The sequence below is a fragment of the Podarcis liolepis genome, assembly GCF_965112155.1.
Source record: "Podarcis liolepis genome assembly, chromosome: 13".
Classification (NCBI taxonomy): domain Eukaryota; kingdom Metazoa; phylum Chordata; class Lepidosauria; order Squamata; family Lacertidae; genus Podarcis; species Podarcis liolepis.
This window is the reverse complement of record NC_139573.1, coordinates 34,578,535-34,600,930: the sequence shown is the minus strand read 5'-3', so window position 1 is coordinate 34,600,930 and position 22,396 is coordinate 34,578,535. Positions and strand designations below refer to the sequence as shown.

Sequence of the window (22,396 nt, the reverse complement as noted above, 5' to 3'; positions counted from 1 at the left end):
TAGCTAATGGGGCCTCCTGCTGCTGCCACGCCGCCGGAGCACGATTTCTGAACGATTGCACGATTTCATCGATTCTGAACGATGCACGATTTCATCCTGAAACAAAGTTCTTAACTCGAGGTACTATTTCTGGATTAGTGGAGTCTGTAACCTGAAGTGTATGTAACCCGAGGTACCACTGTACTTCAAAAGGCATAGGACCTCACCCCAGGAGAGTTTCCCTATGGGGAAAACTATGGTGTGCATCTTCCTGAGACTTACCATATCGCAGGAAAAGGCCCCTTCTCATGTTTGTATTTATATCCGTGTCTGGCACCCTCAATTCTATACGCAGAAAAAACAGGAGCGTGTCTAACTTTTTATTCATATACTTTGTGTAAGCGAGGAAGTAGTGATTTCTGCGGCTGCCTGTTTTCGAGGGGAAATGGCAAAGAAAAGGAACATATTTTGGGCCACTGGCTGTCTGCCTTCATTCCTTCCATTTTCTTTTATTACATTTATACAGTATACCACTTTTTCTTCCAAGCAGTCCAGGGTGGTGTACAGGGTTCTCCTGCTGCTCATTTCATCCTCACAACACCCCTGTGAGGTAGGTTTGGCTGAGAAATGGTGACTGGCCCAAGGTCACCTGGTGAGCTTCACAGCTGAGTGGGGATTCGAACCCTGGTCTTCTAGCATAGCTGTCAAGTGTCCCTTATTTGAAGGGACAGTCCCTTATTCCAGCGCCATGTCCCACTGCTGTCCCTTATTGATGGATGTCCCTTAAATGTCCCTTAAATGATGTCCCTTAAATTTCAAAGGAAGCAGCTCCTCTTCCTCCCTCCCTGCTGACCAGGGAGAAGGGAGGCTCCAAATGTGTTGCTTGGCTGTGTTGCTCACCCAATAAGAAGAACGACTTGGGGGTTGGAGCTTGCATGCCTTGTATGTGGCTAGTTAATGCAAGCTGAGGGTTTTTTTGAATGCTGGACGCCATTTTCTTGCACGTGCTGCTGCAAACTTTGCAGTGCAAAGCCAGGCCGGGGAGCCACCTTAAGTTGAGGCTGCATAGGTCTTGTGGTGCATGTGAATCAGATTCTATTCAGTTGAACCTCTGGTTACAAAGTTGGTTGGACAGTGTTCTTGAAGCTACCAGCATGAGTTTGACCAGACTGCAGGAGGACAGGAAGACTGGAGTGCCTGGAACAGGTGAGGCTGCAGGTCCCTTATTTTGGCTGCTGGTCCCTTATTTTCAAATCTGTAAATTGACAGCTATGCTTCTAGGCCATAGCTCAGCACTCCAGTCATTACACCACACTGGCTCTCATCCACCCACCCATTATCATCATAATCATTACGATCTGGTGTTTGTCCATAAAAGCTATCTTTCTTCTAATCTTTTCAAATGTGTGTATTTGCCCTCTCTTCATAACAAGTTAGTCTCTTTCATTCTCATCCGTGGACCTTTATTTTGCAACCCCCAGCTACCTAATCCAATCTATCTGATATATTTCCGTCTTTCCTTCCTTCTTTCAGAACCTGCATAAAAAGAGTCCTGTTGGGTTAGATCATGGGTAGGCAAACTAAGGCCCAGGGGTTGGATCCGGCCCAATCGCCTTCTAAATCCGGCCTGCGAATGGTCCGGGAATAAGTGTGTTTTTACATGAGTAGAATGTGTCCTTTTATTTAAAATGCATCTCTGGGTTATTTGTGGGGCCTGCCTGGTGTTTTTACATGAGTAGACGGTGTGCTTTTATTTAAAATGCATCTCTGGGTTATTTGCGGGGCATAGGAATTCATTCATTAATATTTTTTTCAAAATACAGTCTGGCCCCCCACAAGGTCTGAGGGACAGTGGACCAGCCCCCTGCTGAAAAAGCTTGCTGACTACTGGGTTAGATCAAATACCTTATCTAATCCAGCATCCTGTTTGTACAACAGTCAACCAAAGGCTTCTAGGAAAGCCCACAGGAGGACCCAGGGCCCTCTTCCTATGTTTGTTCCTTAGGACTTGATCATTCAAAGTCTCCAAGGGAGCACATGGCCACCATGACTAGCAGCCATTGACAGATAGCTTTAGGCTGAAATCCTCAACCCACTTACCTTGGAGCAAGGTGATGGCTATGCACTGCCCCCACGGTTGGAGGCAGTTTGCTTCTGAATACCAGCTGCTGGAAACTACAGGAGAGAGGAGTGCTCTTGTACTCAGGTCTTCTGATGGGCATCTTGTTGGTCCTTGTGAGAACAGGATGCTGGCTTAGATGGACCACTGGCATGATCCAGCAGTGTCGTCTTATGTTCTGATTTCTGGGTAGAGGTTTACAGTGTTGCACTGCTCTTGGTGAATTTGTCTTCTCACACCCACACATGCACACATCCTTAAAGTTTGGTTGTTATATCTTTCTGTAAACTGCTTTGAGGTGTGTCCCCCCCCAATCAAGGAAGGAAGGAAGGAAAATAAAGCAGTCTACATTGGTGGCCGTCACATATTTTGAAAATTTGATCCAGTTGACTTGACATGAGGGAGAACTTCCTTATTTAATGTCCTCCTTCTTGGCCATTCAGCTTTATTAGATGAGAGCGGAAGGCAAGGAAACCCACTCTCCCCCCTTTCTCCACACAAAACCCAACAATCCACTTTACCCGCCTCCCCCTCTCAAAAAAACCCCCTAAAAACTCCATAAACTTCAAACATCTACATACAAACACCTATGCCCAGTCTCTCTTTCCAAAGCTCTCTCTGGCCTGAGTTCCCCACTCAGTCCACAAGGCCCTCTGCTGCCTTATCATGTACCTGTGGCCATGGGAAAGCCAAACATTTCAACATCAGCGAGACTTCAGTCAACTGCCTTATCTCTCCTTCATTCTCCCTCCCTCCCTCCCTCCCTCCCTCCCTCCCTCCCTCCCTCCCTGCTCCCTTCCTCTCTTCCTTTCTTCTTTTGTTCAAGTTCATGCGCACACCACAATGGTGGGAAGGGGGAGGGGCCCTGTTTGGTCGGCAAAGTGTTTTGCTATTGAACTTGAGCTGCTGGTTGTAAACATTCTTTGACCCCCACAAGTATTTGGAGAGGATAGTATTAAACTTTAGTGATTCACTGGGGTGGGGGTGGGGTGGGGAGGTAGGAAGGGAGAAGGTGTGAGCGTGTGTCCTCTCCCATCCCCACCCAGGCATTTTCAATGAAGAAATCCAAGGTATTTCTTAACTTTCCCCTTTTTTTACCATTAGCCAAAATTTATTTTGTTTTTTAAAAAGATGTACGATTGATAGAGGGACGGCTTTGGGGAGATTTTGGAATTTAGAACAAGGAGTAACGAAAGGAACAGTTCTCTGTCTTTGGGCTGCAATGCTGTTCTCGTCTGGCTCCAGACACCGGGAACGTTAGGTAGGGTGTAAGTTTGTTACATTTGGCAACGTGTTGCAGGATTGTCTTCTGAATGTTCCCGCCCCACCCCCACTCTGCGGAGTGGTAAGTGCATCATTTAGACCCAGCTGTCCTCGGCTAAATTGGCAACGACAGCCAGTTTGGGGATTTGCTAACCGGTTGCATCACAGCTGAGCAAAGGGAGGGCCCGAAGCCTCCAGGAAGTTCTCGTCGTTGAAGTGATGGAGAGGCAGCCCAAATCCCCCGAAGATTGCGCCAGTCAGCTGATAGCTAGTCCCAGAAGACCCAAAGGGCCCTTGCTGCTTGCAATTAGGTTTTGTTTTAATGAACTAAAAGAGATGCTTAGGATGGGGGAGTGCAATTGTCGTCCATTGGCTCAAAGGGGAAAATGAATCATTTTCTTCTGCTGAGGATTTTGTGCGGGTGGGGGACGAGAAAGGAAAACGTGCCTACTTAACTTCAAGCATAGCATAAAAATCAAGGGCGATTCCCGCGGATTTCCCCAAGAGTTTGCAGTTGATTAACATTCTCGCTCCTTTTCCACGCCACCAACTGCAGACAGGCGTGATCCGAATACGAATATGGACAATGCAGAAGTCTCAATCTTTCTCTCCTCCGCCCCCCGCCCCTTGTAGTCTTTTCTGCAGTGGTTGTAAACACGGACAGCACCCTTTTCAAGCTGTATGCTCATTCGGATTTCCTTCTGCCATTACTTCACTTTAGGATACACTTTTAGGATTAAGAAGTTAACTTACTGTTGGTCTTGTTTTCAAAAGTGTTCGTTGGTTGCCGAGGTAATATACGTGAATCGCTGTTCAAACTGTGAAATATACAGTATAAATGCCATTATTATTATTATTATTATTATTATTATTATTATTATTATTATTCTCAGAGGCAGTCGAAATAGCTCAGCATCTTAAGGGTAAGAGGATTGCCACTTTGGGGGAAAATTCACATTCTTATTAGAAATAATATGATTCCCCCCTTCAGAGAAGCAGCGGGAAATGACATTCTGCCAGCAAATATGTCCTTTACGCCCTACCCATAACAGGAGCACTGGGATTTAAAAATCAGATTTCAGATCAGAATCAAAACTCATGCTTCTAGCCTTCGTGATTACAAAGAAATATAATATACATTTAAGACTGTGCGGCCTTTAGAGTATGGAATAGCTGAGTTTGGAAAGCCGCGGGCCCTTTCTATGCTTTCATGTACAGACATCCCTTTCCTGTTTATGCGATTGCTGCAATTTTTATACTCGGAATTCGGAATAGCTAATATTGGCACAGCTTGGGATTCAGCCTTTGAAAACAACATAAAAGAGTGTAGCAAAACAGAAACATTTCTTTCACGTAAAAACACAAAACCTGGGGGGATGTTCTCCATTTTTATCTTCTACTAAAATTAATTTCGAAATCTTCAGTTACTTAGCAATCTATAAACTTCTTATTCTTTTTTTAAAAAAAGTCTTATTTACACTCTGATCCTTATATTGAGTGAAAGTAAGTCCTCCTGGTCGGAAGATACAACATTCTCAATTAGTTTGTTTGGAAGCTGGCCTGAATATATTATGAATTCGGTTTGTCTGTTTTTATGGCAGGGAAGTCTTTAAAAACTTGCCACGATTTTACTATTAAGTTTTACCTACGGTAGGAATCCAAGCCTCACGAAGACTTTTAAGAAGTCGTCGGTGGGAGGAATAGACTGTGGGGGACAGGCAACATTTTGGCCAAGTATTTCTAGAATTCCTACGGAAACCTTTAAAAAATCCTCTCCATCTCCATCTCCATTTGCATTCGATGCATTATAAGGCAGAAACTTCGTGATCACGAAGATGATCTCTCTCCCCCCCCCCCCGCCCCTAATTATCACCGGATTCTTTTCCGGCGACAAAAACGAAAAGGCAGAAATAAGGGGAAGTGGTTTGCAATATGTCCCGGTGCTTTGGTGCTCTTTCTCTCTCCTCTGTTACTGTTATTAAAATTAAATGTCAAATTTAATTTTCTGATTATTTAGGGGACTTGTACGGACATGATTATAGAATTAAGACCGAAAGAATAAAGGTAAACATCCTGATCGCAGAGCAAAGCTAGGAAGGTTATAGGTTATCGTCAATTACTGCTGTTGGGAACTATCACTACGGTTCCCTTGTACAGATTTGAGATTTGATAATATCTCACAGACGATCCGCATCGCTTTTTTTGCCAACCGTGTGTGATGCCTGAGCGTATGCACACACACACAACCCAAACATATACCTGCAACTCAAGAGATCACTTCATGCACCTGATAAAATATACTGCAGTTCAGGAAATCCAATGCCATAATAAATCCGCTATGGAGACGCTTCGTTGTTTTTGATAAAACAGGACGCTTCTGGAAAATTTGCCTCTCTGTTTCCCAATGCTTTATTTATCCCTATGTATGCATGCATGCCTGTATGTCTGCCCATCTGATGTATGCATGTGATGATGGGCTGTAGCGCACAAAAAGCTTATGCAACAATAAATATGTTGGTTTAAGGGGTCACAAGATATTATTTCCTTTTTATATATAGGGGTAACAGAGTAACTATTAGCAATTTATCGTAATAAAGGCTACAGTGAGGAAAGAAATGTGCTTGTTTCTTGTTTTCCCCCCCGTTGTGACCAACGCATCATTCCATGAATAGTATAATTTTTCGTTCTTTTCGACCCTTCGCCAATAATTTAGGCTGCGATAGTGGGATACTTACCTGGAAATTACCTGGAAATTAGTTATACTTGACATCCGAATGACTATATATGTGCAAACCTTGCCGTCTCGATCCCACCTATGGATGTGGGAGGGAGTCGTCCTCCCCCATTTAATTCAATTGGCAGATTACGTTCCAAAGTAAAGACAAAGACAAACCAATGTTTTCCTTTTTAGATGATTTGCGCCTGTCATTTATGCAGGTTTACCTTTTCCGTCTACAAATTAATATTTAGAAGAATGGGAGAAATCCTCCAGATTAGGGGTAGCTTTGTTAAACAAAGAGATCACAGCAGTTTATAAGCATAATTTTGTCTAGTAGGGTACAACATCTCTTTACGGAAGTCAACTAGATTTCAATTGGACTTGAAGTTTCCATGTTTGCTTTGTATTATTGTACGTCGTTTAGAAGAGGCTCCTTACATGAAGCGACCGATAAATATAACAAATATTCAGACTGTCCTTGTTTTGAATGGAATGCAGTCATGGTATCTCGCATACAGCTTATAGAATAGAATAGCTCTTCGTGTAACGCGCGCACACACGTATGAATTGTAATAATCAGCCTTTGGGAAGGGCGCTTGAGATGTTTGCTGGCGAAATACCCCCGATTTCGAAAAATATAACGTTTCCTCCAAGATTCTTATCTATTGAAGAGGATAACCCTCAAAATGAAGGTGAATCAAAAATCCCCAGCCGACCAACAATATTTGGAATTGTATAGGAGGTTGTTTCTCAGGATTACATATTCTTGGATCGCGCCCACAACTCCTTTTATTCCTGGTATAAATGTGCAAAGTTTGTGGTCTTCCCAACGTGTGTTAAAGATGGCCAGAATCCAGTTATTTCATCACATAAGGTAGGAACATCTCCTGTTTTAGAATGGTGGGGAAGAACGAACACGCGCACGCGCACGCGATATATATAGTACATCATGTCTAACAGTGAAAATACACATTAATAAATTATTATTACTGTTCTCTAATTTCTTTTCAAATCAGAGTTACAATTTAATGTCTATACATCAGCCAGCAGGAGATAATTTAGACCTGGCAACGTGAAAGCGTCAACCAATTCTTTTAAAGCCTAATTCATTACGTGGCATAATATCAGAAGGGCTAAATTGTTAGTGGGAGATGCCTAGGCGAGAGAGGGGGACATTATGACGGGTAGTTATTTATTCAGCACGCTGGGTTATTTTATTTTATTTTTAAGGAACAAACGCACCCATTCATAAGGCTATGGAGCAAAAGCGGAACGGGGGTTGGAGGGGGAGGGAAAAAAAAGGAACGGCCAGAATACACTGCTGCACAATGTTCTATAGGGTTGGAGTGAGACGTCACAGCAGCCAATCAGAATGCTGCATATTTGCGTAACATGGCTTTCCGGGAGGCGCAGTTTCATTGCTGGCTTGGGGTTATCTTTAGTGAAGGTGCTGTGAGCTGCAGCGAGAGGTTGTGGGGTGTGTAGTGCGAAGGCAGTTGGCAATGGCGTGCTCGTGTTGCTGCTCTTTCTTAAGCAATGGAGGGAGACAATCTTTCGTTTCCTGTGAGCTTTGGCTTGCCAAGGTTCCATAGTTCTTGGTCTGAATGCCAGGAACAGCAAAGGAAGATTTAAGGAGGGGCTCTCTGAGCATCTGCAGAGTGCTTTTCTGTGGTGGCTAACTTTTGAGAGCGTGGTCAACAAAGTGGGCTTTAGGCTGCAGTTCTGTACACATTTACCTGAGAGCAAGCCCCATGGAACCCCACAGGACTTCATGCTTTTAAAGACAGACTTTATTTCTAAGTTTCTTCAGAGCGTATACATCAGAATAAGACGCTGTGCGCTTCTATAACATCCTCATCATAATGATGACATAGCACAGGTGGTGTAAAAGATCACCAGACAGAATTGTCATTACCTATGGCTGTGTATTTTGTTGTGTGGAGGTTTGTTCGTTTTTAAAGAGAGGAATGTTCCATCATGCAAATCACCTACAGTCTGAAGTGAAGTCCAAAGGCTTGGGTTTGCTGGCATATAAATTAACTCTTATGTGAGAGTCCTCCACTCCATGCAACCCTGCATATAATGGGAGCCTGTGATTTGTCCAGTTCTGGATAGTGAGTGACACTGACTAGCCTCATCGCTAATGACACACATTATCTGTCATCTGAGGCAGTCTTAAATTGTCTTTTATTATTTTGTTTTCCGTGTTAATCTTTGTACCACAACACCCTTCTAAGGTAGGTCGCCATACGTTCCTGTCTTAAAGTGTACAAAGGCAGTTCCATCCAAATGCCTGCAGTCCCAGGCATAGGACTCCCCACCTCTCCCCATTCAGCCTTGTCTTTACACTAATCTGACCTGCAAAGGAAGCTTGCTTCTCATGGTGACTTGGCTACCTGTGCTACTAAATTTTCCTCTGAAAGGGGCCTTGGCTATTTCTTCACTGATTTTATGACGATGGAATTCCACACTCTGAGCTGAAGGAGATTTTAAAGAAGCCAAGTGCAGGCAAAAATCCAAACATTTATCATGGCACTCAGGACCATTAAACCTCAGAAAGGGCCTCCATATAATATTATGATTATTCTAGTTCTACAAAATCCCTATAGTCAGGACAGATGGCTGCCCAAGGAGTAGAACTTCAGGGCTCCAGGCTACTCAGGAAACCTTTCAAGGAGGAATTTAAACACATACACCAGATATCTGTTTTTCAGGCTGCAGTCAATTCCCCCTTTCTTCATTCCACAAATGAATGGAGCAAAAGGGCCCATTTGTTTGTACAGAGCAGGGGAAGGGGCCTGTAACTGGAAAAATCATATAAAGGGAGAGGACAGTTTCTCCCTTAACCCATTCCTATTGCTCTAAGGATCCTGGTGCTGTAAGTGTCCCTTTGAGTTCCCCTGCAAAGGGCAACAACAACAACAGCAATATCTCCCACCTTTTTTCTCCAAGGATCTTAAAGGGACATACAGTGGTACCTTGGTTTGCATACGTCTTGGTTTGCATACGTTTTGGATTGCAAACACGTCAAACCCAGAAGTGTGTGCCCCGGTTTGCAACCTTTTTTTGGATTACAACCCATTTGTTTTGGATTACGAACGAATTATTTTTGGAGGCCCCATTGGCGAAAGCGTGCCTTGAGTTACAACCTGTTTTGGTTTACAAATGGATCTTCAGAATGGATTATGGTTGTAAACCGAGGTACCACTATACATGATTCTTCCCTTCCTCATTTAATCCCCACAACAACTCTGTGGGGAAGATTAGACTGAGAGGCAATGACTGACCCCAAGGTCACCCAGTGAGCTTCCTTCATGGTCAAGTGGTAACTGGAACTCTCCTCTCCCAGGTCCTAGTCCAATACCCTAACTGCTGTACCACACTACAAGATCAGGAAAGCCTTGAGGGGATGGGGAAGTATAATTTGCCTCCCTTTGCATAGACCAAGATGCCTATATAGGTGATTAATCTCACCTGGGGCAGCAAAATCATTTCAGACAGCCCAACTGCTAAAATGGAAGACTCACACAGGCTCACAGGCAAAATGCAAGCCAAAATAGCTCTCACTGGCAGTGGATGTAGACACTACCCTTATGCTGATTTCACACATCTGTACAGCAGATGTGTAGCACAGATGTGATCAACACAGCTGCAGAGTGAGAATAGGTGTCATTTAGATTGTGGGACCCATTCGAGTGTACATCCTCAACCTCTCTCCTTCAGTTTAAAGGCTTACCAGGCCTGACCACCCTCTTTCTTTGTTGCTGTAACAGTCATGGTTTGGTCTCTCTCCCTCTCTCCCTCTCTCTCTCTCTCTCTCTCTCTGTGTGTGTGTGTTTTACAAGAAAAGGAAGGGGAATTGAGAGGTTTGTTAAATTTGAAAATTATAGTCACCTAAAAGCCATGGGAAATCTTGCTGGTGACCACTAATGAGAAATAATTGTCTCATTGCTAAGGGCCAACCTAATCCAGTATGATATATGTGTGTGTGGCAATGTACGAAATGAATCATTAGCAGCTGTTGATGAAATTGTCCCACCATGACACTGATATATTCTTCCACCCCATTTAATTAAATTAAAACAGAAGATCAAAGGCTAAATAAATAAGACTTGACAGGACCAAGCACTATAAAAAAACATCATGTTATGGCTGCTTGCATTAATTTCTGTTGTGCACATTATGGATGTAATATGAAGCTTTCCGTCTCTTACAAGTCACTGCCCACGTTATTCAAACACAAGTTCTGTTGGCATGGGATGACCTAGAGATGATCAGTGGTTATTTTCTGCAAGTCTGCATGCCAATTAAACCTTAGATTGGCTTCATACGGGCAGCTCCAAGCCCTGTCCAGTCTTTGCCCTTCTTCTGTGAATGGAATTGCAACTGATGTTCCACACTTTAAGTGGTATTGCGGTTTTGTTGTAGTTTCCTCTGCTACATCTCATTCACACTGGTGGGCATGACTGCTGGCATTAGGAGGGACATTTCATCTGAGGATGCCATTTTGAAACCTGCTTGCAAAACAGTTGTTTTTTTAAAAGAATTGCACTAAAACACCACTCAAGTTTCAGTGCTTACCTTTAACATTCAATAGTAGACCAAAAAATGACACTAGAAACCTTATTTAAAATGGTGGTAAAATGGTGCCAACTGGAAATACAAGAAAGGCAGTGGAGGTTTTTTGAATCATGCTTTAAAATTTGCAGTAGAACACATTCAGTCCCAGCCAACATGGCCAATGGTCAAGGATGATGAGAATGATAGTCCATCATAATATGGAAGTTGCCAGGTTGGCTACCTCTGGAATATTAAAAGATCATAGAATTGTAGAGTTGGAAAGGACCTTGAGGATTGTCTAGTCCAGCGGTTCTCAACTTGTGGGTCCCCAGATGTAGCTGGACTACAACTCCCATCATCCCTGAGCTCTGGCCTTGCTAGCTAGGAGTGATGGGAGTTGTAGTTCATCAACATCTGGGGACCCACAGATTGCGAAAGGCCGGACTCTAGTCCAACCCCTTGCAATGCAGGAATATGTGACTGTTCCATACAGAGATTGAACCTGCAACCTCAGTGTTATTCGCACCATGCTCTAACCAACTGAGCTATATAGGTGGGAAAGTATAATGTAAAAGATCAATGGAAGTATTCCCAAAAAGGCACCTACAGGAAAGGTAATTATACAGGTGTATGTTGACTGGTTCAACATCTGGATATATCATTGCACATATCAAAACGATGCCTTTTTGAGAAGATGGGGATGTAGTGCTAAGGCTATACTCATGTGGAAATATTGTACTGCTGTTTTCTTCTTTCTCAAAAAGTTTTATTTCCCACCCCTGCTGCTGAGAAAAGACAGAGAAAGCACAAGAAAAGCACCAGAGGGCAATGATTTGAGATCACGTAGATCATGCAATACCTCAGTGGCCAATCCTGCAAGAGGTCCCATGTTCAAAAGATTCCCTGGTGTATCTAGGTACAGTTGGTAAGAACTCCTGTCTGAAAACCAAGAGAACCACGGCCATTCAGGGTCAACAACACCAGACTAGATGAACCAAAGTTCTGACTCCATATAAGGCAGTTTCCTATGTATAAAGTGACTGAATGAAAGGTAGTTATTCCACAGAAAACACCAAGGAAACACCCGCAGATGTATGGAAATGGTCTAGAGTAACTCTGGGTGTACTGATGGATGAAGTCACTTTGGCTCAATTCAAAATGTGCAGAGAAATCATGAATTTCTCAGGGAGGATTCTGGGGTGACCTCAACCATTTCCTGAGAGAAATATGGGAACGGCAGCAAACACACCCCATATCACCACCTTCTTATTTTTAGAAACACTTTACAGTTGGGGCAGCACAGCAAGCAAATCAAGTATGAGGTTACGGATACTTTATTATTTTTAATTTAAACCTATTTCCCCCTTTATAGCAAAATGCTGCTGGTTCCCAAAGAAATACCATTCAGCATAGGCAAACTCCATTTTATTTCTCTAGTCACCATGATACTATGATTTCAGTGAGTTTAAAATGTGAAACTGCATGTGCTTGGCATGGTTATTTTCTTTCTTTTTAAGTTGTAAAGTGGTGTCAGAAGAGAAGAGCCAGCTGGCTGCAGCTGGCATTAAAACAACTACAACCCTGCAAGTTAGATGCAAAATAACACATCTGACAGTCACTTCTACTTTGGCAGTATGATTCCAGAAAGCTGCTGCCATTCATATCGTCAACAGTGCCAGTCAATGCGTCCAAGCAGCCTGACTGAGCACAAGGTAGTGTCATATGTTTTGTGAGTCTGTTTTTAGCTTCCATTTTCCTCTGTCCTCTGGTGCTTGACTGTTTTATTGTGCCACTGTTTCATATTTTTCAGTCTTATGATTATTGATGGCATTGCTTTTGCTGATTTTTATTATTGTTGGAAGATGGAGAAAAAGATATCTCTCTCTCTCTCTCTCTCTCTCTCTCTCTCTCCCTCAAATGGGCTGGAGTCCTCATAGCCATGAAGATAGGCATGAAAGCGTTTGGACATTGCCTAGTAAGTCACAGGACTCAGATGTAGGGTTGACAGTGATAAGGTATAATGAGGACAGAAATCACCTGCCAAAATTTTAAGAGGTTCAGCCTGGTGGATTTTCCTGACATTTTGAAAGAACTGGAGTTGCTGCCCATTCAATTCTAGGTACAGTTTTAAGGTGCTAGCTAGCACATACCTTTAAAGTCCTAAATGTTTGCTGTTTTATTATGTTTTTATATTTTACTGGAAGCTGCTAGTAGTAGTAGTAGTAGTAGTGTTATTATTATTTTCCGAAGACAGCCATCACAGTCTAATCAGGGTCCACCAGCACTAATGCCTTCTCTGGATACCTCATACTAGGCTGAGTCTGTGAGCCATCATTTAAATTTACCAGAATGCCCTGGAGTAACGTTGCACTGGGTCCTCTGCAGCATTGCATGAACCTAAAATGCAAAGCTCCCAGCCATCCTTAGAGCACCTTTACTGTCACCATCATTTATGGAGGGCTGTGTCAGGGCCCCCTTGGACTTGGAGCTGGTCCAGTACCAGGCTCTCATTACTGTCTGCTTACCTCCTGCTAGGCTCATGGCTGGCCATGGCTATGCTGCTTTATGACTAGCGAATAGCTGCAATAAATTCTGAACTGCAAGAACTTTCAGAACCCACTGCAGGGAGCAAAACGGATACACTTTTGCCAGCGGGAGTCTGGACCTGTACAGTTTGCCTTAAGAATCTCTAGCAAAACAGTGAATTCAAGCTGATGTCTGAGGTTGCCTCTGAGAAAAGTGCTTCTACTTCGATAGAAGCCAGAAATGATTTCTGTCTGGGAAAAGAGAAATACCCCAGACACAGCCAATATATACCTCTGGAAGAGATGAAGGATAAAATCAGAGAAGCATCTGGTTGTCATCATACACCAGCTTTTCTGGAGTAGGGTTTTTGTTTTTTTTACAAGGCAAAATTCCATTCTTCTGGACCCACTTGTATTCTCCAGCTTTTTAGGGAGTGGAGCCACATCCCCCCTCCCTCCCTCCACACACACAAAAAATTAAAATACCACAGTAGCACAGCCAGGGTGGCCAAAAGCCCATTTTCCATAATGCCTTTCAGGGAAAACTTATTGAAAAATTTTCTTCAACAACAACAACCCAGAATTCCCAAATAAAATCCTGCTTTCTACAAATCTCACATACACTTTTTGAAACCTCCTGGAAAAGACTATGCTTAGTTGCGTGTTGGATGAAAATCATTCGGTGACAGACTATTGATATATGGCCCTGTGTTGTTATATTACTACAGAATGCCTGTGTGGAACGGCATATTGCAAAGACCATGCTGCAGTGAATCTCTGCATACTTTACATATAGAGACAAATTGCACCCTTGTGAGATCCCTGTTGGAGAGGATGAAGCCTGTGTTGGATGTTAGCATCCAAAATGCATATGTAAAGGGTTAATGTTTGAAAGGGTTGTAGGACTGCTGTGATGTCATGTACTCTGTGGCAGTTATTTCAGTTGGTTCAGTTATTAACAGTCTTGTGAGTATGAACAGTTAGAGCAGCAAGTATGTTGTATAGTGCTGCTGTCTGCCCTGATCAGAGTCAGCATATCAGTCAGTCTGTAAATGTTAGTTGTCTGTAACAGGTTAATCTATGTCAGATGTTTTAGCAACTAAAAGAAACACCCACCTGCATTGCATATATATTTAATCCACAACTGCGAGTACGCTAAGTAAAAGTTACATGTTCTTTAAACGAGAGTGTCTTGCGTAGTTTTTATAACAGGGTAAAAGGTAAAGGATCCCTGGACAGTTAAGTCCAGTCAAAGGCGACTATGGGGTTGTGGTGCTCATCTTGCTTTCAGGCTGAGGGAGCCAACATTTGTCCACAGAGAGACACCGTGACAGAAACCAGAGAGCACAGAAACACCATTTACCTTCCTGCTGCAGTGGTGCTTATTTATCTACTTGCACTGGCGTGCTTTCAAACTGTAAGGTTGGCAGGAGCTGGGACAGTGCAATGGGAACTCACCCTGTCGTGGGGATTCGGCAAGCCCAAGAGGCTCAATGGTTTAGACCACAGCGCCATCCACGTTATAAGAGGGAAAAGAGAACTAAAGAGTCAAGCAGTCCAGGCCTGCCTTCTGCATACTCTGTAAATGGGAACTAAAGTCTACTTTCCACAGGTTACCCATTGCTAGAAATGGAGGGAAAGTATTTCCTTCTTTACCACACTGTCCCCAATGTGAGCACTTCACATTTATGCCTAGGAGTGAATGTAAATGGCTGCATTTCAGAACACCCAAAGTTTGCAGTACAGAATGGCAATGGATTTGCTTCCCAAAATTCTCCTCTGCTACAAATGTCCATGGCCTGTCGTCCAGCAACTCTCTGAATGCTTGTAACTTAGATCTGTATTTGAAAACTATATTTTATTTGAGTATTTGATATCTGTGATTCGGTATTTGACTGTATTTGACAGCTCGCTTGCTATTTCACGGCTAACTATTGTTACTCACGCCCCAATCTCTGAGCAGTGAGATGCTTCAGGAATGCCTGTGCCCACCCAGAGTTCAGTTTCCTTGGCATGAAGGTTTGAATGAATGAATGTCAGTGGAGACTGTGGTGTCTTCAGGATAGATGGTTTAATTTATGCTTATAATGAACCTTAGCATAGTATAGGGGGGCTCACAGCATTAACACTCCACAAATCTTGGCATTGGGTTACCAGGGAGATCCCCAGGTCATAGCTTTGGATCCAGCACAGAGTATCTCCAGCTTCCAGCATCAGCCAAATGTCTTCCTCCAACAATAACTCCCCTGACCAGGGCCGGCCCACCCATAAGGCAATGTGAGGCAACTGCCTCAGGTGGCAGAAGTTATTGAAGCAGCAGATCCTGATGTCAGTCCTCCTTCCTTCCTTGTTCCCAGTGTCAATCTTCTCTCACCCCTTCTTCCCTGGTGGAGGGGGGCACCATGTAGGGGTCTGCCTCAGATACCACAATGTCTTGGGCTGCCCCTGTCCCTGTGCTATTGTTCTCCATCCTCGGATGTTGTGGCTTCCAGCCAGGTGAGGGTGGTGAGGGACCCCCAAATCTATAATAATATGTTGTAGCAGTTACCAGATTCTCTTCCTCTAGGAAACACTTTCCACCTTGAATTCTTTGCCAAAGAACCTCAGCATATGGCTGAGTGGAACACCTTATCAGCGGTACACATTCATTTTGTAATGAATGACATTTTGAACTGCATGATGGGGCTCAGTTTTCATACATTACAAAATGCTAACAATCATACCCATTTGTTATTGTTATTTGCTATGAGGCAAATTTCCATTATCACATACATACCCATTCCTCATTCATTGGGAGGGGATACTTACCTTATCTGGTGGCAGCAGAAATCCTTTCAGCATCTGTCACCTGGAGGCCACCATTTTCTAAATCACAGAATAACCTAAACATTGTGGCAATGTGTGTCTGTGGGGGGGTTTTTTGAGGGAGAGGCTTTTTTTGTAGCTATCACAATTTTATTTTCCACTAATGCCCTGGAACAACAGCAGGTTTTCTCTGTAATAAAAAATAACCAAATAAAATAAAGGATTTAACAAATTAATAGTGGAATGTATGCAAATCTAATAAATGAGGTGTTTGTTAACAAAAATGAATTGAATTATTTACCACAAAAAGTCTTGCACAACCTTATACATGTGAGACACTGTTGGGGTTCCCCATCACTTATTGTAAATTGAGAGGGTAGCCTAGAAAGCAAACAGCAGTCCCTTTACTTAGGCTGAATATTACAGATGAAGTTCAACAGTGGGTGTGCAAGATCTTTTCCAGGGAAGCTTGTCATTAGGCAGCTATTTAGCATTTGACAGTATTTGTTAGCGGACATGTAATGCTGTTGTTTTATGGCCACATTGCATTGATGCCATACAGTGGTAATTAGTACTGGACAGCTGACAGCTGGAGGAGGATATCTGTCCAAGTCCAAGTCCAGTTTAAATATAAAGATAAGGTTTCCTAACAAGGGAGGGCAGCAGGGACCTTGAAATTGCCCATCAACATTGAGCAGCTGGGCAGCAAGCAGAGCAGGCACACAGGTCACCTGATCACCTTCTTATTTGATATGGTGAGATTATATTCCTACTTCAATTAGAGTAATTAATTCTAAATATCCATTCATACATATAAATTAGCATATGCAACAGTTATGCAAATTAGTGCCCTTCTTTCTCTTTTTTGGAAAGATGATAGACAGTACTTCCTCCTTCTTGGCAATGGGTAAGTGTCCATCCTAATGGAGGAATTCTGCCTGGAGAATCCTGTGATTCGACAGGTGAGCACTAGTAAATCCAAGCTACGGGAGCATAGCCAACACCAGCCAAAGACCTGTTGGTGGTTTGGGGACGATATGATGGGCTTAGCACCAACATTCCTTATTCCTTATTAACCAAGGAGTTTCATTGTGCAAGATGTAGATGCTTGACTCATTTTTGCATTTTATTACTGTTGGAAAGAAGTTAGAACAACTATCTTGACTGAATGGTTTTGCCTCCGAGTGAACTAGTGCAGCTGAATGAGCTCAATAAAATATATATGGAATGGGTCTCGAGAAACAGTGTCATGGGTTTCCACCAGTTTCTACAAGGGCTTTTCCCTGGAGTAGGTGTTTGCACAAGCACAAAAGAGGCAACAGCATCTACAGAAGGTCACCATGATGTGGCAATTCAAGTAGGGCAAAAACCAAGGCCATGTTGATGCACAGACCAAGACCTTTGTTGCTCCTTCAGGCCCTCTCCAAGTCTTGAAGTTCCTTGGTTTTGAGAAGAGCCAAAATGATGATTGGAGGGGACGGGACATAATTCTCAAGAAGATTATCCTCACTCCAGTTTGATTACACAAATTGCCAATTTTTCTGTTCCTGTTTCTAAACTCTTGGTCTGCTTGTGGATAATCTGCTATTTAGGGGGGTCAAAGAGCAGGAGAACATTGATGGCAGAAACCTTTTGACCCATGTTGTATGGGAGTTGTAGTCACACATTGCAAAATCCGGAAGGCCACAGGTTCCCCAGCCCTGAAATAATAGTTGTGCTTGGGAGTTTCAGACATAAACAAACCAGAGCATTCAGGTACTGATTCAGTGGTACCTTGGGTTACATACGCTTCAGGTTACAGACTCCGCTAACCCAGAAATATTGCTTCAGGTTAAGAACTTTGCTTCAGGATGAGAACAGAAATCATGCTCTGGCGGCACAGCAGCAGCAGGAGGGCCCATTAGCTAAAGTGGTGCTTCAGGTTAAGAACAGTTTCAGGTTAAGAACGGACCTCCGGAACAAATTAAGTACGTAACCAGAGGTACCACTGTATTATTGTCACACTAACATTAATCAGCAGAACATGGGAGTTAGGGCACAACCCACAAGGAGGGTCTTCAAGGCAAACCATATTGATACTGGAAGCTGCTCAACATATAATGTTGTTTTACCTTGCATTGCAATTGTTGTGATGTTCTTTTTTTAAAAAAAAACACAGCAGTATTGGGTAAAAGGTAGAAATGTAGGGCTATAAAATAAACAAATGCATACTTTTTAAAGCCTTCCCTATGGTGCTAGATAGGCAGCAGGCAAGGATTTAGGGCAGTGTGAGTGGCACGGGCACACTGGGTGTGCAACCAAGGAGGGCACCTTCTCAGAGCCTGGGAAGAGCTTGCCCAGTTCAGGAAAAAGGCATGAGGGTTCTGGCAGGGTCCCAGAGTCGTCCTTCCTTCTTCCCAAAACTGGGCAACTGCTTCCCAGGCTTTGGGAAGGTGCCCTTCTTGGCTACACACCTAGGACCCTTCCAGAGCCTCACACCTCCTTTCCAAAGCCCACACGTAAGCTGGCACCACGAGGGCTGGGGGGGGGGGGAGGGCATCAAATGGTCTTGTACAGGGCAGCATATTACCAAGGCTGCTTCCAACAGTCTAAAGAATTTGCAAATTTAAGATTGCTTTTGAAAAAGGAACTTCTGGCCCAAAAGGTTATACGGTAATAAATCTTACTTGTTGGCACTTTTGAGAACCAGATTCTCTCTTTTTCTCTCTCTCCATTTTTCTTAGAGGCCCAACAGAAGACACTTTGCTTGAGGTTCCCTTCAAATTTGGAGCCAGCCCAGCAGAGTTATAGCCAGATACCATCCATAAATCATTTCTGCAACAAGTGAGACTGCCCTGCCATGACACTCCTGTTGTGTGGGATAGTAAGGCATGCGTCATTCATGCAGAGGAGAAAGATTTAAAAACTCTGAATTTGCCTTTAATAATAATAATAATAATAATAATAATAATAATAATAATAATAATATATTATTTATACCCTGCCCATCTGGCTGAGTTTCCCCAGCCACTCTGGGTGGCTCTCAATCAAATGTTAAAAACAGTACAGCATTAAATATTAAAAACTTCCCTGAAAAGGGCTGCCTTCAGATGTCTTTTAAAGATAGGATAGCTGCTTATTTCCTTCACATCTGAAGGGAGGGTGTGCCACAGGGTGGGCGCCACCACCGAGAAGGCCCTCTGTCTGGTTCCCTGCAACCTCACTTCTCGCAATGAGGGAACCGCCAGAAGGCCCTCGGAGCTGGACCTCAGTGTCTGGGCTGAGCAGTGGGGGTGGAGACGCTCCTTCAGGTATACAGGACCGAGGCCATTTAGGGCTTTAAAGGTCAGCACCAACACTTTGAATTGTGCTCGGAAATGTACTGAGAGCCAATGCAGATCTCTCAGGACCGGTGTTATGTGGTCCTGGCGGCCAGTCCCAGTCACCAGTCTAGCTGCCGCATTCTGGATTAATTGCAGTTTCCGGGTCACCTTCAAAGGTAGCCCCACGTAGAGCGCATTGCAGTAGTCCAAGCGGAAAATAACTAGAGCATGCACCACTCTGGCAAGACAGTCCGCGGGCAGGTAGGGTCTTAGCCTGCATACCAGGTGGAGCTAGTAGACAGCCGCCCTGGACACAGAATTAACCTGTGACTCCATGGACAGCTGTGAGTCCAAAATGACTCCCAGGCTGCGCACCTGGTCCTTCAGGGCACAGTTACCCCATTCATATCCTACCCTTTTCTCCCCCACAAAAGTCCTGACCCCCCCCCAGCAAAAATCCTGGCTATGCCCATGCTGCAGACACCCACATATGGCTTACCCCAAAGAATCCTGGGAACTGACATTTTGTTAATGGTGCTGGGGACTTTACCTCTGTGAGGAGTCAACTACAATACAAATTCTTCTTGTGCCAGGGAAAGCAACATAATTGCAACATAATTTCAATGTGCATTAATTGTATCAGGTGTATGCAACCTTGGTGGCAAAACACAAAGAAAGTTCCAGATTCAATTCTGGGCATTTCCAGGTAAGGTTGGAAAAGACCCCTGACTGAAACCCTGGAGAGCCACTTCTACTCAAACAATAGGACCAGGGACCCCAAAACAGCTCAATGAGGACTGAGCATGCTCAGTAGCCACAGAACACTGAGTGTCTGTTGGGGTGGGGGAAGAAGAGGTATCATGGAAAAGGACATGACTGAATGGATGGAACCTGGAATAGGAGCAATGCATGCTGCAACATTTTGTTGCAGGTTCTACTTGTCTCTATTTTACATTCTGCCTAGGCCCGTTCCAAGTCGCGATCGCGGCAAACCCAGAAGTAAACACCAGGCTTGCTGAGATTCGCGCACATGCAGAAGCGGGCTGCTACCGAATGAGCCGGCGCAAAACGGCGCTTCTACCAGTGACCCATGTCACCATAAGGACAAGCCTCAGGAACAGATTGTGGTTGTGAGTAGAGGTCCCACTGTATGTCTGCTTATGGTATCCTCTCAGTACTTCAAGACCAAAGGAAGACATACATAATAAACTGCCCAACTGCATGTATGGATGTGCATGAATTTCAATGAGCTTTCTCACAAAAAGAGCTAAAATTTGTCTCTACCTAAACATGCAAAAGGGACGCGGGTGGTGCTGTGGGTTAAACCACAGAGCCTAGGACTTGCTGATCAGAAGGTCGGCGGTTCGAATCCCCGTGACAGGGTGAGCTCCCGTTGCTCGGTCCCTGCTCCTGCCAACCTAGCAGTTTGAAAGCACATCAAGTGCAAGTAGATAAATAGGTACCGTTCCGGAAGGTAAATGGTGTTTCCGTGCGCTGCTCTGGTTCACCAGAAGCGGCTTAGTCATGCTGGCCACATGACCCGGAAGCTGTATGCCGGCTCCCTTGGCCAATAAAGCGAGATGAGTGCCGCAACCCCAGAGTCGGTCACGACTGGACCTAATGATCACGGGTCCCTTTACCTTTAAACATGCAAAAACATACTACGGACGCTTCTCATGGTTTCTCCTGGGAAATCCACATGAATTTTCACTTCCAGTGTAGTTTCTTTATAAAAAAAAACAAACAAAAAACCCAATGGAGTAAAATCAGGGCTTAAATTACACCTGGGCTTAATCCCGTTTTTTCTGCTACCTTGGGACATGTGAAGGGAGCTAAAAGTGCCTTGGAGAATGTGCAGACTGCCTTAACTCAGCCTCAGGACAGCTGAGATCACATGAACAAACCACCAAGGAGAAGCTTCCAAGTGGAACTGAGCCCAAGCAAATTCCAGTTTAGAAAAGAATCACTCCAGGAAAAGTTGTTTTTGTGGTTGGCCCTTTTACATGGGGAGCTTAAAAAAAAAGCTTTCAAGGTGCTTGCAAAGAACTTGGATAAACAAGTCCCTTTGGTTGGATGCATTTGGGACAGGGTGAAAAAATTGGTTCTAATCGGCAGTGGGGAGAGATGGAGGTATAGAAGTGTGGTGTCCAGCATTTGTGGAATCTTCACTTTTGTGGAATGTCCCTGAATGACATTTCGGCACAAACATCGAAGAAGGCTGCCAAGATCTCTTCACAAAAGCACATGAGATTAATGATGGATAAAGCTGTGTCAGCAGCAAAGAAATATGAACCTTGTTATAGTCCTTGGGCTTTTTATATCAGCACAAGGCCAGAGGAAATGCTTCTCAGTCACATTCGATTGGTTTGTTTCCGGCTCGGCTTTACTCAGAGTAGACCCATCGAAAGTAATGGGTGGAAGCTAGCCATGCCCACTAGTTGCGGTGGGTCTACTCTGAGCAGGGTTAATGATGGATACAATCCCTTATTTACTCTGCTTCGTGCAGTAATCATGTTACATCTCTTTGTGATTCTCTTCACTTATTTCCTAGATTGTTTCAAATAAAGTTTAAACTGCTACTATTCACATTTAAGCCAGGGGTCAGCAACCTGCAGACCAAGAACTACATCTGGCCTTTGGCCTAATTTCACATGAATGGAGGGAGTCCAAAGAGAGAGGGGAGGGAGTAACAGAAGAAGGAGCAGAGGAAAGCCATTTGCAAGTGACCAGTTCAGATCTCTGGTATGACAGCAGTGCCATATTTACACACAAGCTACGGAAACCTCAATTTATGAGCGGTCTTTAAATACAACCCCCCCCAAAAAAAACCAGTTTAATTTAATTATTTTGGGAGGGAGGGGACAGTGAAAGCAGATTCTAAAACAGACATTATATCATTATCATTGTCCTTTCTGTTCAAATAATACACTTTCTGTGGGGGATAAGTTGCTTTTATTTTTACCTTTACCTTTGTTATTACATTTTATTATTACTTTATTTCCTTTCCTCCAAGGTGGCCACACATGATTCCTTCCCTCCCCATTTTATTCTCACAAGAACCCTGTGAAGTATGTAAGGCTGCAAATCAGTGACTGGCCCAAGGTCACCCAGTGAGGTTCACCAT

The 22,396-nt window shown here is 43.7% G+C and overlaps 1 long non-coding RNA gene across 1 annotated transcript; it reads left to right on the top strand.

The window, feature by feature from the left end:
- Positions 1–12,125: 12,125 nt before the first annotated feature.
- On the top strand, positions 12,126–14,347 carry LOC310690993. The gene is made up of 2 exons (XR_014518316.1): positions 12,126–12,352; positions 13,176–14,347. It is a non-coding gene; the product is annotated as an uncharacterized lncRNA (long non-coding RNA).
- Positions 14,348–22,396: the final 8,049 nt, after the last annotated feature.